Below are 15,659 nucleotides of genomic sequence, written 5' to 3' on the forward strand. Positions count from 1 at the left end.
TTTTGCTTTTAGAATCTATATATAAGAGATCTCAGGCCTTGGTATTAGCAAGGAACATCTTCAAAAAAAATTTGAAAGCTTGTTCATATTCCTCTCATGTCATTCTAAGTTCTTTTCTTATTCTAGGGAACGAGTTAACACTTGAGCCATTATTCTAAGAGCATTTCATTTCTATCTCTATACTAAGTATGCTCTGCACTTGCCTTTGAGTAAGGATCCTGTGCATTAGAAAAGTTCTGATTTATTTTCAAACCGGTATGCCAAAATTATTTTCTCACAACGTTCACCCTCTCTAAAGGTCTAGGAGATGACTTGTCTTTGGGTGGTATCGTGGGTAATAGTTTTTTTTTATTGGTTTGATATCTAAAGGATTGGGGTATATCGGCTAGAAACCTGAACTTGCGAACTACTGGTCCAAAGAAAAAACTATTACCCACGATACCACCCAAAGACAAGTCATCTCCTAGACCTTTAGAGAGGGTGAACATTGTGAGAAAATAATTTTGGCATACTGGTTTGAAAATAAATCAGGACTTTTCTTATGCACAGGATCCTTACTCAAAGGGAAGTGCAGAGCATACTCAGTATAGAGATAGAGATGAAACGCTCTTAGAATAATGACTCAAGTGTTAACTCATTCCCTAGAAGAAGAAAAGAACTTAGAATGACATGAAAGGAATATGAACAAGCTTTCAAATTTTTATTGAAGATGTTCCTTCGCTAATACCAAGGCCCGCGATCTCTTATATAGAGATTCTAAAAGCAAAAGATACTGTAATGGGCTTCTAAGAAACAAATATGTATTTCTCACTTTACAATGGAATTTGAGTTTATAGCACTAGCAACCGCAAGCAAAGAAGTAATGGCTGAGAAATTTGCTATTAGATATAGAGTTGTGGCCACAACCAATGCCATCTATTTCTTTGTACTGTGATAGTGAGCTACTTTAAAGTGTACAATGAAAATCTAGATATATTAGCTGATACCACTCGGGACAACCTCTACCACCCAAAGGGGGAGCCACTCCTTGGCTGTTGATCAAGATGAATTGAGGTTGGAATGTTGGAATTCACAGTCTAAAACTTTTTGATGCACAAGATCCTCCAAAGAGGCGAGTGAGAGCATACTCGTTACAGGATCGAAATGAACTATGAAGAGAGTCTGTTGTTCTTCAAGGAGAATAGAGGAAAAGGAAGAACCTTAGAAAGCCATGTTATCAAAGCACGATTTTATTTAATTCCTAAACGAGTTCTGTCCCCAAACTAGGATAAGTTCTTCTTATATAGAAGAGCTCGAGAAGAGAGGATAAGACAGGACCCTTATCCTTTTGCAAAAGTAAAAACATAATTATGAAATGGATAGGACAGGACCCCTATCCTACTTTCCTTAAAGAAAAAGCAAACATTAGACAACATGATTACAAAGCAAAAGTAAAAGCAAGCTTTTTAGAAAAGTAGATGCTTTCTCATTGATAGGATCATCAATGGCTATGAGAGGGGGACAGGTTGTCAACGTCGCTATCGACTTCTGTGAAGGGTTCTTTCCACCAAGGTAGATGGGCATAGTATTAGTGAGTTGGAGAGTCTGTCGGTGGAACTGAACTGGTTGAAGGTGCATTACATGCTTCCCAAGGATCTTGGGAATCTTGGAAAAGAATGTTGGTATAATCTGGTCTTTCTTCCTTAATTAATATTCCAGTGGACGAAGAATTACTGGGTAAAGGCATTTTAGCAGTGGGAATGACCATAAGTTCATGATGTGGACCGAGGGAGGTATGTTGAATGTCAGTTAGTGTGGGCTGAACATGGTTTAGTTCAAGGAGGTAGTTTTTCAGAGTAGAGACGAGGTTAGGGTCATGTGTTAGAGGAAAACTATGAGGGATGGTTTCCACTCATAGGCTTGATCCTGTGTCTAGAAGAGTTTAGGGACGGTGGACAATAAAGACTGAGGTAAATTGTTCACCTTCTTGATCAGGGAAATGACTGAGGTGATGGTGATTTATGATAAGGCTGAGTTGTTTTCTCCACCAGGAGAGAAGAGAGAAACATTCAAAGAGAGTCCATAACAAGGAATGAGCTTAGGTTGGATTGGTAAGGCACCTGAAAATTGCCTGTACAGGAAAGACAATCTTGGTAGCATATAAAACAGTGAGGCACCATAGGTACCACAGTTCATCTTTTGTTATCTCTGGAGGGATCGATAGTGAGTCCTGTGAGAAAAAGATGATCAAGGTGAAAACTAGGAAAACCAGATGACTGAGTCTGGTATATGTTCATGAAGTACTGGAAAACAAATTTCTTAGCAAAGTCTTGGATTTGATAGGGATTGGAAAAACTGAGATTACAAGGGAAAGATTTCCTTGTAAGGGCCCAATTTGGAAAAGAAGAAGTCATAAAGATCACTGGTACTGTAACGGAGGAGGATATGATAGTGAGAGAAGCTGACGAGAGAGGTCTGGATAGCAAATCAGGGATGAGATTTTGGTCTCCCTTGATATGTTGTACTGAAAAATCATACTTAGAAAACCATGTCTTAAGTCGGAGGAGGTGTTTGTCTGGAAGTGTCTTATTTTTTAAATCAAGAATTTTCGAAAAAGATGAATTGTCTAATCTGACAAGGAAATTATGGCCAACGAGATGAAATTCAAACTTTTGAATCCTATATTTTACGGCTAAGATCTCCTTGTAGATTACGTGATAATGTTTTTCTGATTCTTTGAACTGACCACTGGCATGAGCACAGTAAGATTCCTTTTCGTCAAGCTTTTCCAAAAGTACTGCTCCCCAGTACTCATTACTTGCATCTGTTTGGAGAATGCGTTGTCCTTCAGTGGGGATCTTTAATGGAAAAGGATGCTGAGTAATCCTTTTTAGATGTTGAACTACAGCAGTCTGAAGGGGTCCCCATGATGGGGCAGATTTTTTAAGTATTTTTGACAACTGGTTGGTGTGGATTGTCACATGAGGGAAAAAATCCCGAAGATAATTTACAATGCCTAGAAACTGCTGAATTTATTTTCTTGACATGTGTTCATCAGGAAAATGGACCAGTTCTTGAGCTATGTGTGACCAGGGTGGTAATGGCCATCCTTAATGACCATGCCAAGAAATTCGACAGAATCTTGGCCTAGGATGCTCTTTTTGTCAAAAAGCATAATGCCATGTGATTCTACTATCTTGAGAAAGTGAGAAAGTATATCTTGATGGGAGTCATGATCTTTAGAAAATAGGAGCACATCATCTATGTAGATAAGTGCATGGTGGAGTATGGGCTCAAAGATCTTGATCATAGCTTTTTGAAAAAAGTCAAGGTGCTACTTTGAGACCGAATGACATTACTTTCCATTGATAGTGGGCATTTGGGATGCAAAAGGTAGTTTTGTGACGGTCAATAGGGTGAATTTCTAGTTGCCAAAAGCCAGCTTTAATGTCAAATTTAGAAAAGACCTTAGCATCACAAATATGAACAAACAAATACTGAATTTTCGGCAAAGGGAATTTGTCATCACGGAGGAAACAGTTAAGAGGCTGGTAATCTATGCCAAGACTTTTTTACCTCAGACTATTTCGGACCATTTTTCCACATAGAAAGCTTGACAAGCCCAATCTAAATCTATGAGCTCAATGAGCCCTTGTTGAAGCAACTGAGAGCATTCTTGCTGGGCTAGTTTAAGATCAGATGGTGTCATACCAAGATGGGTTGCTTTGGTAGGATTGATGTCTTCGTTAAGCTTAAAGGAAAGCTTAATGAAGAAGGCCTCATTTTTCCATAATGGAGATGGATGTGAAAATTGACTATGGCTTTCAGGACAGAAAGGAAGAAACTGGTTTTTGTATGAGCCATATGAAGGAGGAGAGTTTGAGATGGAGAACAATCTCAGGACATAAGTGTATGGTTGGAACATTTATTTGTACCGAATCCCAGAGGCTGTAATGTGAAGGTTTTTAATCAGGTGAAGTATATCAAACCTAATTAAAAGATCCTTATTAGGTAGATTGGATCCAACAATTTTGATCCAAAGGACACAGTTTGGAAAGAACTGAATATCAACTGGTTTTTTGGTGATCAGATTGGTCTGGAACAATTCTCCATTGGCTGCTCTGAAATATTCTTTATGCTTTTCCCAAAAATAAGATAGGAGGATGGATGGATTGAGCATGCTTTTTTATGCTTCAGTGTCAATGAATCCGATGACAGAAATTGGTTTGTCAAATTTCTCGGGTAAAAGATGGATTTTGATCGAAGGAATTGGTATGACCAACTGGGTTGTGTGTGTTTGTTGTATTGCTTGGATTACTAAAACACTTTATGGGTCAGAGTGATCTTCTGTAAGAACAAAAGCAGTTTGTTCGTCATAATCTTCCTGTTCTGAGAAGAAAGATTCAACATCATCATTATCTGAGAGCAACGAAGAACTTTGAAGATGTTCCATGAGACGAACTGATTTAGAAGGCCGGTTTGGACAATTTATTGCGAAATGCCCTTTCTTCTTACAGATGAAACAATGGCTGCTTTTGGATTTTGAGAACTGGGTAGAATCCTTTTTCCTGAAGAAGCGGTAGGGTTTTTTGGGTCTGAATGAAATTCGATTTTTCTTATGTGGGTGTCGGTATTTCTGGAAATGGTATTTTTTTCTTGGTTGAACAAGTGCAATCTTTATACTTTTACAATTGATGGAGAGATGAGGTTTTTTGCAAGCACTTTTGAATGGCTGGTTGTTTTCCATCAGATCCTTAAAAAAACTCTTTTTGTTCACAGAGTTTTCCCCAACAATTTATTGTCAACTGATAGATTTTCCCTAATGAAAGGTTGGCGATATCCAACTGATGAATAGTGAATTGTCTTTGTAATTATGGGTAGATTTCTTTGGGAAGAGATGCTACGAAGACGTGCTTTAACGAAGGATCATTAAAGCCATTAAGCTTGTAGTACATCGTAGACATTCTTTTGTAGTGGAATCATATATGTGAAATCTAAGTAACAACTTGGCAGAACTGTTAACAAAAGGACTCTAGTGGAATGCAATTGACACATTTTATAGTAAAGCCTTTTTATTATCATAATGTTGGGACCAATTATTTTTATTAATATGAGGAGATTAAAAATTAATAGAAGTGTGATTACAAAAATTATTGTTTGGACTTAGTTATCTTTATTTCAAATAATATAGAGGTAAAGTATGCACTATATTAAGTTTGTGCACGTGACAATATGCAAAGTCATCTTAAAAGTCTAAAAGTTTGCATTCTCTTTAATGTTTTTCTCCCAAAGTAATTTCTATAAATATTAGAAAAATATTTAGTTACATAACATATTATACAATAATTTGGTAACAACTCAAAAGAATAAATCAATATTGCAAGTGGAACAATATTTTGTTCCATTTTAAACTGTTAATGCAATATAACATATATTTTTAATATAACATATATAACATCATAATAGCCTATATCGGAGTCATAATTTTTTATGACTATATGAAGATTATTCCTATAATGAGGTTTTACTATATAAAAATAACCAGTAATAGAAACCCAACTTCGTATTAGAACATCACTAGTTCAAGTTTAATGGGTAATAACAAGTTACTGATAATTGATAGTATTGTAATACTCCACTATTTTATTTATTTAAAAAATGCTTAAAAACACAGTTACTTTTAATATAAATACGAATTCTAAAAGTTTAGCACAATCCAACAATACTTTATTACATAAAAGTAAGAGTCATATAGAGATTTCTTAGTTTATTTAAAAACTTAATTATTACATAAAGCCAAGATACTTATTTTTTTATTAACACAAAGTTGAGCCCATCATAAAATCCCAAGGTCGGTTATGCCCATATGCACTTCGTCTTGGTTAGGACTTGGCGCCAGCTTGCCCTACTCATCGTTACCTGCAATGTAAGGACTTAGTGAGCTAATGCCCAGTAAGATAACACTTTGATGCATGTATAAATTATGATGCATATGAATGACCATTCTTAAAATAAACTTAGAAATACAAAACAACTTTTTTTGGGCCCTAGGTATGTTGCACTACAAGGCTGACACTTTTACTCTTTAAACAATATTAGTTGATCTTTTGGGCGTTACGTATCGCCGTCCCCAAAAGATTTCTCTCAACTTAGCTTTGAGGGCTTGCCCTCCTTAGAACTTTGCCACCTGATAGTACAACCACATATTTTTCATAAATTCATTTTCTGAAACGTCTTCTTCATAATGTTGTACATGATATGCATGCATCCAATGTAACTTATAACATTTGAAATTCCTCGATGCATAACAAAATCAACTCACAACATTATTTGAAAACAAGAGTCTTTAGTATAGGCGGCATAGCCGACCATAGCTTAATTAAGTATAAGTATCACATAATAGGCGGCAGAGCCGACCATAGCATCACATATTAGGTGACAGAGTTGACCATAACATCACATATTAGGCGGTAGAGCCGACCATAGCATCACATATTAGGCGGCAGGGCCGACCATATAAAGATTTAGAATATAACTAATCACACTATAACAACCATCATAATATAAAGGGATTATTAAAACTGATCTTAAGTATAAAAGTAATTTTGTCCTTACATTGCAGTTGAAGTGTTACTTACCTCTTGATCTTGACTTCTCTAGACCTTTCTAAGTTAAGGATTCCTCTACTCTTGTTATTATGACTTAGAATAGAAGGAAATGAAATTTCTAGGTTGCATTGAAAATGAGAGGTGGTGGGGGCTATTTATAGGATTTCTTAAGGCTAATGGATGGCTAGGATTTTGCCACCATAATTCTTGATCAATGGTTGAGATTAACCTTCATAAATAACTTACTAAATTCTAGAATTCTTTAACTTTCTCTACACTTCTTCTTACATCATTGCTTATGTCATCGCTTATGTCATCATTTCTTATGTCATCATTCCTTAAAATTAAATATTATAAACTCAAGGGGCTTGTTAGCTTAAAAAAAATAAATTCTACTATATTTAAGAAAATTGTACCTCACAAGTATGAGCACTACATTTAACTTCAAAATAAAAAATAAAAATCCAAGATGTCAATTGCTCACTCCTAATGAAGTTCAAATTTAGTTTAGGTGTCAAAGTAGCAGAGACATATTATGGAACTTCATCTATATTAACATAGAAGTAGTGCTGCTTCTAGCAAGTGTTTAAAGGTTTGTTGTTGTCAATGTTTATGACACCAAACACAAAGCCATATAATAGTGCTAAAATAAAGAAAACATCTTAGGGAAATAAGATATTGATTGTGTGTATATTCAGTATCAGCAATAAGGAGACTGTATTAAGGAGCTATAGCTACATATGTCTTCATTAATACTTTAAAATGCTTTTTATAAATGGAGGTTTAAATCAAAAGATACCTTCATGTATGCATAATGACACGACTCAAAAATTTTATTACTCCTAAGTATAAGAGTGTCTAGTTATAATATAATCCAGTCAGTCCGGGGTCGAACCATAGGGAATTTAAAATCTAGTAGTCAATTTGTTAAACAAAGAAAATTAATTGCAGGGAAAGAAATCACTAAAAATCAATTTAAAAATATGATAAGGTTGATGAGAACCATCAAGGGAATACCATTAAAGCTTCAAGTGATCCTTTGCACATTCATGGAGGCCCAATTACAAGAGCTAGAGTCAAAAAGATGCAAGCTGCATTAAATGGATTAATTGAGAAAAAATGGATTGAAAATGCAATTCAAGATGCAAGACATCATGAATTGGGCTTGGAGAGAAGACAAGGCATTGTGGGCATTATTCAAGCTATTGGGCAGCCAAATACACAATTTGGATCAAATGCAGAAAGGGCAAATTCGGAATAAATCTGGTATTGATTGAGCCAGAATTAATGTGCAAGCTATATACCGTTTGAAAGATAATTAAGTTAGATTTCCAATGCATTTTACTGAGCTGGATTTGGAGTTCTCTAGAAGGAGTTATGATCAATTTATTACAGCTTGTTCAGGCTTGGGAATTCAAACGGCTCCTTTGATTATTGAACTTCATTTGTTTGTTTTGTGTCAAGTTTATCAATGTGTTAGGTAAGTCTATCATTAATAATGGTGCGTTGGTGAAGGCTTTTAAAGCACCCTTTGACAAACATATACTTGGAGGGTTGTTCCAATGTTTCCATTTGTATTTTCAGGATCTTGGGTTGCTATGTATGACAATTAAGAGATTAATGTTATTTGAATTTGAAAGATTATTCTTTCTTTGGTTCTTTTGAGAACTAGTGAACTTATCAAGAATTTGCATTCTTGTGGCATTCCAAATTTAGACTTATCACTCACCTTCTCATCTATTTCTTGAGTGGGGCATCAATATCATTCTCTATACCTTCGGTTCATGCTTTTCTTAAGCATTGGGTCAAGGTTTTGTTTGTCATAAATCTGTTTAGAACTTTCTTGGGAAGTTGAAACTATAATTTAAGTGTGAGTTTCAAAGTTTCATTGTGAGATTTCGTATCATTTGGTATTAGAGCCAAGTTCTAATCAAGTTTGAATGTCTTATTTATTTTGATTATAAAAAAAAAGGAGAAAAAAAACTTACAAAAAAAAAGATTACAAAAGGATTCAAGTATTTCTACTTTCATCAAATTGAATTTTAGTTATTCATTTTCCTTGACATTGTTTACACACAATATCAATTGTGTTGCTTCGCTTGCTTGCTTTCCTTCAATTCCCTTTTCATTCTTTGTGTTCTCTTAATTTCTTTTCTTTGTTAGTGTGCTGGATTGTCATATTTGGTGTGCCACTTGGTTTTTTTTTCTTGATTGTGTTTATTTAGTTCAATAAAGAATTGAAAGAGAGAATTAAGTGTGGTAAAAGGCAAAATTGTGTGAGATCATTAGAGGGAAAAAGCCAATTTGTGTGTTAAACACGAGAGTTAAGTGACATCAAATTGAGTGAAACACGTGAGGGAGTGTTGTGAGGTCTTTTTGCTAACATTCTTTTCAAATCACAAATATGTCAAAAGATCAAGAAGCTATAGACCAATCAATTATGCTCAAGGCCATGCAACAACAATTTGAGCGCATGAATCTGATGTTTGGAGAGATCCATGACAAATTAGAGAAGCAAGACACTGTCATAGCCAATCTACAAAGGGGGCAACAACCAATAGCTCCTAATGTAAGAGGTAATCAAGGGCGTGTTGCCATGGGAGAAGAAGATGGTGATGACTTAGATAATTTTGATGACTAGGCCACTGTTGACATGCGTGGAAGAGATGATAGAAGGGCAAGACGTATAGATCATGATTTGGGGAGTATCAAACTAAAAATTCCTTCTTTTCAAGGTAAAAATGATCCGGAAGTTTATTTGGAGTGGAAAAAAAAGGTGGAGCTAGTATTTGATTGCCACAACTACTCTGAGGAGAAAAAGGTAAAACTAGCTACTGTTGATTTACTAATTATGCTATTATTTGGTGGGATCAACTTGTTTTGAGTAGGAGAAGAAATCGTGAAAGGCCTATAAACACTTGGGAGGCGATGAAGGTCATCATGAGGAGGAGATTTGTTCCTAGTCATTATTATAGGGAGTTGCACCAAAGGCTTCAAAGTCTTACACAAGGTTCCAGAAGTGTGGAAGATTACCACAAGGAGATGGAAATAATCATGATTCGAGCCAACATTGAAGAAGAACGAGAGCCCACTATGGCAAGATTTTTATATGGTTTAAATCAAGATATTGCTAATGTGGTTGACTTGCAGCACTATGTTGAGTTGGAAGACATGGTTCACATGGCCATGAAAGTGGAACGACAACTGAAAAAGAAAGGTTCCACTAGAACCAATTTGGGTTCATCTTCCTCATGGAAGTCAAAATGGAGCAAAGATGAAAATGCAACCAAAGCAAAGGTAAATCTGATTCCCAACACTCTAGAAATAGAGATATTAAGTGTTTTAAATGTTTGGGGACATGTCACATTGCATCTCAATGCCCAAATAAGAGAGTAATGATCTTGAGGGATGATGGAGATGTTGAAACCGAGAGTGAATCAGATGATGAACCTATGCCACCTTTGGAGGATGCTAATGATGGTGTAGAGTATCGTGTTGATGGTAAATTGATGGTTGTTAGGCGTGCTCTCAATGTGCAAGTAAAAGAAGATGCAAAGGTACAACGTGATAACATCTTTCATACTAGATGCCACATCAAAGACAAGGTATGTAGTATGATAATTGATGGTGGAAGTTGTACTAATGTGGCTAGCACTAGTTTAGTTGAAAAATTGAATTTGAAAGCTTTGAAACATCCTAGGCCATATAAGCTACAATGGCTGAATGATTGTGGGGAAGTTAAAGTAAATAAACAAGTGCTGGTTTCATTCTCTATTGGGAGATACAAGGATGAAGTTCTATGTGATGTAGTACCCATGCATGCTGGACACATTCTTTTGGGGCGTCCTTGGCAATATGATAGGCGTGTGACACATGATGGTTACTTAAATAGATATTCTTTTGTAATGAATAAAAAGTAAATCACTCTTGCACCATTAACACCTAGGCAAGTGTATGAGGATCAAATGTCAATACAAAAAGAGAGTGATACAAAAAAAAGAAAATGAGAGTACAAAAGAAAGAGAGATTGAGAGAAAAACAAGTGAAAAGATAGAAAAAAATATTGTTGAGAGCAAAGAGAGGCAGCAAGTGAACTTGTTTGCAAAAGAGAGCGAGGTTAAGAGGACTTTCTTTTCAAAACAGCCTATCGTTGTACTTTTGTGCAAAGAGGCTTGTTTACATACTAATGAGCTTAACTTTTCTTTACCTAGTGCTATTGTGACTCTTTTGCAGGACTTTGATGATGTGTTTCCAAATGAAGTCCCTAATGGTTTGCCACCTATTAGGGGAATTGAGCATCAAATAGACTTAGTCCCTGGAGCTACCATTCCTAATAGACTCGCATATAGAAGTAACCCTGAGGAGACAAAGGAGCTTCAAAGGCAAGTTGAAGAACTCTTGGCAAAGGGATATGTGAGGGAGAGCATGAGTCCATGTGCGGTACTAGTTTTACTAATGCCCAAAAAGGATGGCACATGGAGGATGTGCGTTGACTATTGTGCAATTAATAAAATCATTGTAAAGTATCGACATCCTATTCCTAGACTTGATGACATGCTTGATGAATTGCATGGTTCTTGTGTGTTTAGTAAAATTGATCTTAAAAGTGGATATCATCAAGTTAGGATTAGAGAGGGAGATGAGTGGAAAACTGCCTTTAAAACAAAATATGGTTTATATGAGTGGGTAGTGATGCCATTTGGGTTATCTAATGCACCTAGCACTTTTATGAGGTTAATGAACCATGTTTTGCGTGCTTTTATTGGTAAATTCGTAGTTGTCTATTTTGATGATATTTTGATCCATAGCAAAGGCTTAGATGAACACATTGAACATTTGCAAACTGTATTGACTGTTTTAAGGAAGGAAAAGTTATATGTTAATTTGAAGAAGTGTTCCTTTTGTACAAATCAGATTGTTTTTCTTGGTTATGTTGTAAGTGCTAAAGGAATTGAGGTTGATGAAGAGAAGGTAAAGGCTATTAAAGAGTGGCCTACACCTAAAAGTGTAAGTGAGGTAAGAAGTTTTCATGGTTTGGCTAGTTTTTATAGAAGATTTGTGAAAGATTTTAGCACCCATGCTGCACCATTGACTGGAATTGTGAAGAAACATGTGGGATTTAAGTGGGGTAGTGAACAAGAAAGGGCATTTAATCTAATTAAGGAGAAATTGGTTTCTGCACCATTACTCGCTTTACCCGATTTTGCTAAAACTTTTGAAATTGAGTGTGATGCTTCAGGTATAGGTATTAGAGCTGTTTTGATGCAAGAAGGGTGTCCAATTGCTTATTTTAGTGAGAAATTGAGTGGAGCAGCCCTAAACTATCCTACATATGACAAGGAGATGTATGCATTGGTGAGAGCATTAGAAACTTGGCAACACTATCTTCTACCTAAAGAGTTTGTTATACACACTGATCATGAGTCCTTGAAGCATTTGAAAGGGCAAGGTAAGTTGAATAAGAGACATGCCAAATGGGTTGAATTTATTGAGCCATTTCCCTATGTGATCAAATACAAACAAGGTAAGGAGAATGTGGTGGCTGATGCATTATCTAGAAGATATGCACTTATCTCTACATTAAATGCAAAGTTGTTAGGATTTGAGTACATTAAAGAATTATATGTTAATGATCCTGATTTTGCTAATGTGCATTCGGTAAGTTCTATAGGCATGATGGGTTCTTATTTAGAGAAAATAAATTGTGTATGCCTAATAGTTCTTTGCGTGAATTGCTTGTGCGTGAAGCTCATGGGGGAGGTTTAATGGGACATTTTGGCATTGCAAAGACTTTAGATGTTTTAAAAGAACACTTCTTTTGGCCACATATGAAACGTGTTGTTGAAAGAATATGTGAGAAGTGTATCACTTGTAAACATGCTAAGTCTAGAGTTTTACCCCATGGATTGTATAACCCTCTACCCATACCTAGTGAACCTTGGGTTGATATTTCTATGGACTTTGTTTTGGGTTTACCTAGGTCAAAAAGGGGAAAGGATTATGTTTTTGTTGTCACATTTCATTCCATGTCACAAAACTGATGATGCAACAAACATAGCTAATTTATTTTTCAAGGAAATAGTCAGATTGCATGGAGTACCAAGGAGCATAGTTTCAGATCGAGATGCTAAGTTCTTGCACCACTTTTGGAAAACTTTGTGGGGTAAGTTGGGTACTAAACTTTTGTTTTCTACTACTTGTCATCCATAAATTGATGGACAAACTGAGTTTGTAAATAGAATTCTGTCTACTTTGTTGCGTGCCATTATTCAAAAGAACTTGAAAACTTGGGAAGAATGTTTGCCACATGTTGAATTTGCTTACAACAGAACTGTCCATTCAGCTACTAAATTTTCACCATTTGAGATTGTATATGGTTTTAATCCATTAACTCCTTTGGATTTATTACCTTTACCTATTGATGAGCGTGCTAGTATGGATGGTAAAAAGAAGCTGAATTTGTCAAGCAATTGCATGAGAGAACGCGACAACACATAGAAAAGAGAACTGAACAATATGCTACTCAAGCCAACAAAGGATGTAAGCAAGTGGTTTTTCAGCCTGGAGATTGGGTGTGGGTGCATATGAGAAAGGAGAGGTTCCTAGAACAAAGGCGTTCCAAGTTGCTTCCAAGGGGAGATGGTCCATTTCAAGTGGTTGCACGGATCAATGACAATGCCTACAAATTGGATCTTCCTGGTGAGTATAATGTAAGTGCTACTTTTAATGTTTCTGATCTTTCTCCTTTCGATGTAGGTGAAGATTCGAGGACGAATCCTTTTGAAGAGAGGGGGAATGATGAGAACCATCAAGGGAATACCATTAAAGCTTCAAGTGATCCTTTGCACATTCATGGAGGCCCAATTACAAGAACTAGAGCCAAAAAGATGCAAGCTGCATTAAATGGATTAATTGAGAAAAAATGGATTGAAAATGCAATTCAAAATGCAAGACATCATGAATTGGGCTTGGAGAGAAGACAAGGCATTGTGGGCATTATTCAAGCTATTGGGCAGTCAAATACACAATTTGGATCAAATGCAGAAAGGGTAAATTCGGAATAAATCTGGTATTGATTGATTTAGAATTAATGTGCAAGCTATATACCGTTGGAAACATAATTAAGTTAGCTTTCTAATGCATTTTACTGAGCTGGATTTGGAGTTCTCTAGAAGGAGTTATGATCAATTTATTATAGCTTATTCAGGCTTGGGAATTCAAACAACTCCTTTGATTATTCAACTTCATTTATTTGTTTTGTGTCAAGTTTATCAATGTGGTAGGTAAGTCTATCATTAATAATGGTGGGTTGGTGAAGGCTTTTAAAGCACCCTTTAACAAACCTATACTTGGAGGGTTGTTCCAATGTTTCCATTTGTATTTTTAGGATCTTGGGTTTCTTTTAGCCTATTTAAACTCAACAACCTTGCTGTGTATGAAAATTAAGAGATTAATGTTATTTGAATTTGAAAGATTATTCTTTCTTTAGTTCTTTTGAGAACTAGTGAACTTATCAAGAATTTACATTCTTGTGACGTTCCAAATTTAGATTTATCACTCACCTTCTCATCTATTTCTTGAGTGTGGCATCAATATCATTCCCTATACCTTTGGTTCATGCTTTTCTTAAGCATTGGCTCAAGGTTTTGTTTGTCATAAATCTGTTTAGAACTTTCTTGGGAAGTTGAAACTACAATTTAAGTGTGAGTTTCAAAGTTTCATTGTGGGATTTCGTATCAAAGGTTACAAGATCCACTCACAATATTCAAATTATAGTTTAAATACTCTCGCATTTTTATATTTTCCCTCACTTTTACCAGTTAATTATTATGTCATTTAATTTTTAACTAAATATGTGTATGGATAAATATGAAATCAAATACCTAATGTGCCACAACTATATTAATGTGTTGACATTATGTCAAAATACCATATAAATCCAAGGAGATCTACAAATTAACATGACATAAAAACAACTAGAAAATAATAAAATAAGCTTAAAACTCACTTGAGAAAGTAGTTAATTTAATGATTTGAAGCCTTGAACTTCACCTTTCACCTCAGCTTAGTAAAATTAGCTATTCATGTTGAAAGAAAATAAAACACTCTTTTTTATTTGACAAACTTCTGGAATGTATTAAAAGAAAAATGATATAGAAGAAAACAAGAAAAGAAAAGAAAAGAAAGAAATCCCTCATGCCCGCATCTCCTTGTCTTTTATAGGCAAGGAATGCATCCTTCTTTAGTTATTTTATTATTAATTATTTTATTTTATTTTATTTTTATAATATATATGTACGTAGAGAAAATGGCCACCTGACCATCACGTGCATCTTTCACCTTTTTTCTTTTTCTTTTTTTTCTTTTTTTTAATATTTTTTTTATTAATTACATCTCCTTAATAATGCATTCCAAATTACTCCAGTAATTCTTTTTGTTCCCGCTTCCAATAACAACTCCTCTTTATTCTTGAAATATATCTACAATATAAAATTAAAATAAAATTAATATATTTCAAATTAATTTAACATGAAAATATATTTTGGGGAATGTAAGATAATTTAGGAATAATTAGCGCATTAATACACACAATAAGCGAAAAAATTGATAATTTTATCTTTATTAAATATGTACTTTTTAATGTCAATCACATAAGAATATCAGTGTGATTGTATTTTGTATAATAATATTATAACCTAGTGAGATATTGTAAAATAGATTATAATATTATTGATATAAGGATAAAGAGAGTTTGTAATCAAATGAACTATGGTTAATTAAATGGTGCAATGAATTTGAATTAAAAGCACAAGAAGTGAACAAATCAATTGATGCAATGATCTTTTACTCAAGGAATCAATTAATTTGTAATCAATTTTCCATAAGCTAAATTAAAGGCAAAGAGTTATCGTGTCGATTGAAGGACGACAACTAGGTCATTAATTCCCCTTTATTACCAACAAGAGAAAGTAAATCATTTTTTATTATTTCATCTCTCTCTACCATCATTCGATTGACAATAACAGTATTTAGGGAATATTTTAGTAGAGTCCATTAGCAAACTATTCCTTA

This window comes from Citrus sinensis, chromosome 5 (assembly GCF_022201045.2).
Source record: "Citrus sinensis cultivar Valencia sweet orange chromosome 5, DVS_A1.0, whole genome shotgun sequence".
NCBI classification, from domain to species: Eukaryota; Viridiplantae; Streptophyta; class Magnoliopsida; order Sapindales; family Rutaceae; genus Citrus; species Citrus sinensis.